Source organism: Triticum urartu, chromosome 6 (assembly GCF_003073215.2).
Source record: "Triticum urartu cultivar G1812 chromosome 6, Tu2.1, whole genome shotgun sequence".
NCBI lineage: Eukaryota > Viridiplantae > Streptophyta > Magnoliopsida > Poales > Poaceae > Triticum > Triticum urartu.
This window is the reverse complement of record NC_053027.1, coordinates 442330191-442334469: the sequence shown is the minus strand read 5'-3', so window position 1 is coordinate 442334469 and position 4279 is coordinate 442330191.

Here is a 4279-nt window from a genome sequence, read left to right as displayed (position 1 = left end):
ATTATTCCCTTTATATTCGACAAGAAGCCAGACGGTACCTTAATACTAAGCAGGTATTCAAAGAAGATTTCCTTCTCTTCTTTGGTAAGAGCATAGCTTGCATGACCCTGATGTATGCCGTCTTTTCCGTGCATACGTTGCTGGTCCTCCCGTGCCTCAGGTGTATCTTTTGTCTTCCCATACACGCCCAAGAAGCCAAGAAGGGTCACACAAAGATTCTTCGTCACGTGCATCACGTCGATTGCGGAGCGGACCTCTAGGTCTTTCCAATAGGGAAAGTCCCAAAATATAGATTTCTTCTTCCACATGGGTGCGCGTCCGTCAGCGTCATTCGGAACAGGTTGTCCACCAGGACCCTTTCCAAAGACCACCTTCAAATCCTTGACCATATCATGTACATCAGCACCAGTACGGTGGCGAGGCTTCGTCCGGTGATCCGCCTCACCTTTGAAATGCTTGCCTTTCTTTCTTGCAGGATGCCTGCTTGGAATAAATCGACGATGTCCCAGGTACACATTCTTCTTACAATTAGCCAAATATATATTGTCGGTATCGTCCAAACAGTGCGTGCATGTGCGGTATCCCTTGTTTGTCTGTCCTGAAAGGTTACTGAGAGCAGGCCAATCATTGATGGTCACGAACAGCAACGCCTTTAGGTCAAATTCTTCCCCCATGTGCTCATCCCACACACGTACACCTGTTCCATTCCACAGTTGTAAGAGTTCTTCAACTAATGGCCTTAGGTACACATCAATGTCGTTGCCGGGTTGCTTAGCGCCTTGGATGAGCACTGGCATCATAATGAACTTCCGCTTCATGCACAACCAAGGAGGAAGGTTATACAAACATAGAGTCACAGGCCAGGTGCTATGGTTGCTGCTCTGCTCCCCAAAAGGATTAATGCCATCTGCGCTTAGACCAAACCATACATTCCTTACGTCATCTGCAAACTCCTTCCCGTACTTTCTTTCGATTTTTCTCCACTGTGACCCGTCAGCGGGTACTCTCAACTTTCCGTCTTTCTTACGGTCTTCTCTGTGCCATCGCATCGCCTTGGCATGCTCTTTGTTTTGGAACAAACGTTTCAACCGTGGTATTATAGGAGCATACCACATCACCTTGGCAGGAATCTTCTTCCTGGGGCGCTCGCCCTCGATATCACCAGGGTCATCGCGGCTGATCTTATAGCGCAATGCACTGCATACCGGGCAAGCGTTCAAATCCTCGTACTCACGGCGGTAGAGGATGCAATCATTAGGGCATGCATGTATCTTCTGCAACTGTAACCCTAGAGGGTAGACAGCCTTCTTTGCTTGGTATGTACTCTCGGGCAATTCGTTGTCCTTTGGAAGCATATCCTTTATCATTACCAGCAACTTTCCAAATCCCTTGTCAGATACACCATTCTCTGCCTTCCATTGCAGCAATTCCAGTGTGGTGCCCAGCTTTTTTCTTGTCACCTTCGCAATTCGGGTACAACAATTTTTTGTGATCCTCTAACATGCGCTGCAACTTCTTCTTCTCCAAATCACTTGCGCAGTTTCTCTTTGCATCGGCAATGGCCCGACCTAGATCATCAACGAGCTCATCCGATGCCTCTTCTTCAGCTTCTTCCCGCATTGCCGGCTCAGCTTCTTCCCGCATTACCGGCTCAGCTTCTTCCCTCATTGTTGTATCATCGTATTCAGGGAACCCATCGCCAGGATAGTTGTCGTCATCCTCTTCTTCTTCATTGTCTTCCATCATAACCCCTCTTTCTCCATGCTTGGTCCAAACATTATAGTGGGGCATGAAACCGGACTCAAACAGGTGGACGTGAATGGTTCTTGACGTAGAGTAATTGCGACCATTCTTACAGCCAAGACATGGACAATGCATAAAACCATCTACTCGCTTGTTTGCCTCATCCGCAAGCAGAAAAGTACGCACGCCATTAATGAACTCGGGAGAGCATCGGTCATCGTACATCCATTGCCGTCTCATCTTCAATACACAGCACCGAAAACATCAAATTAATACAATACATAAAGTTCATACATAAAGAGCATTCAACATTTCAATGCAACAAACAAATAACTCTCTAGCTAAAGAATTTAAATGCAACAACAAATACAATCAAGATCGCAACTAAGGTAACAATTGATCCAACAGCATAATGATACCAAGCCTCACTATGAATGGCATATTTTCTAATCTTTGTAATCTTGAAGCGCATTTTCTCCATCTTAATCTTGTGATCATCGACGACATCGGCAACATGCAACTCCAATTCCATCTTCTCCCCCTCAATTATTTTCAATTTTTCCTTCAAATCCTCGTTTTCTCTTTCAACTAAATTTAACCTCTCGACAATAGGGTCGGTTGGAATTTCGGGTTCAACTACCTCCTACATACAAATATCTATGTCAACTTGATGGGCATAATTTGTCATAAACATGAAATGCAATGAATAGTTTTAAAAGAGAATATACCACATCCGAATCATAACCCGGACGAGGGCCGATGGGGACGGATATCAAAACCATGGCACTATGCATAACAAACAACGTATGGGTAAGATAATTATACGAGTAACTATATATCCAAATCACACAAACATCATCTTTTTTATATAAAACTTCATGAACAAGAGGCTCACCACAAGGTGGTTCCGGCGACGGGACGTTGCGAGCGATCGACGGTGGTTACGACGGAGATTTAGAAGATACTAAGTAAACCACACCTACATATGCAAAACTAAGTGTTATTTTTGACCTCAAATTGCATATAAATCAAATACTAGCACATATATATAATTCCTCCCAAATTACTAAACTCAAAAATCAATCACTATATAAAGCACTGCACGAGCTAATCTAGCAATGAGAGGTGAAAGGAAAGAGTTGCTAACCTTTGCGATCATTTGAATGGATGGGGGCCTTCAAATCTTGGGCAAAATGTGTGATGAGCTTGAGAGGAAGAGGGAAAAGAACAGAGAGGAGAGGGGAAAGGGGAAGAACAGAGCGAGCTCGGGTGGACGAAGGGTCTATGTAGGACGAGCTTTAGTACCGGTTCTTGATACGACCTGGTACTAAAGGTGCTGGAGGGGCCCCGGACTGACAACATCCTGCCACCACTCACTTTAGTACCGGTTCGTGGCACGAACCGGTGCTAAAGGTTCGCCACGAACCGGTACTAATGAGAGCGGCCCGGCTAGCCATTGGAACCGGCACTAATGTACACATTAGTGCCGGCTCAAATTCAAACCGGCACTAATGTGCTTCACGTTTGACCCTTTTTCTACTAGTGTATGGCTGGTGGAAAGCTCTATGGTTACAGTTTTGCGTAAAGCCAATTTTTCCCTACTGCAAAGGAATAAATTTTATTTTAACTATCATGGTGGTTGTTAAACATTGAGAGTGTAGACACCCTCTCAATCCCAATTAAGCATCATCATTAAAACCCAACAAAATTAATTAAGGTCACATGATGAGATTCACATGATAATCCAAGTACTAGATACTCAATATGTCCATAACCGGGGACACGGCTAACCATGAATAGTTTACACACTCTGTAGAGGTTTGCGCACTTTTCCCACAAGACTCGATCTCCTCCGTTGGAATTCTCGCACTACATGGTGTTTGAGAAACGGATGACCGAGACATAGTCTTTCAGAAGCGCTAGCACCTTACGATCGGGTAGACCGTTACACCTACTTTCCCCTACATCTACTAGTCTACCAATGTAAGAGTTCGCATGACTTAATCAACTATGCTAGAGCCCATAGTAGCTTGTGGCTGCACACGAAAGTTTCTAGCATGAATAATCTCATGATCCCTTTGAGCCTGGGTGGCGGTCCATAAAGAAAAACAGGCAATTGCTGGAATACCCAGGTGCCTCAATCCACCCAGATGTGTATTAAAGTTGCCACCTTAAATAAACCATTAATTAACAATCTCACATCTGTCATGGATACACTCACCCAATCCACGTCTACTAGCATAGCATGGCAATATAAGCAACACGTAGAAGTAACTCCCAAGGGTTCGATAATAAAACAGGTAATAGGTACTACCTCATCTACTTCCCAAAACCCACAATTTAATTAGATCCTAATCATGCAATGCTTGAGGTTTGATCTAATGCAATAAAACTGGGCAGTAAGAGGTATGATCAAAGTGTTACTTGCCTTGCTGATGATCCGCAAAACCTAGAGACTCGAAGTACCAAGCGGCGCACTCCGGGTACTCTAACACAAACAAACAAACAAGCATACAATAAGTACTCATCTAATGCA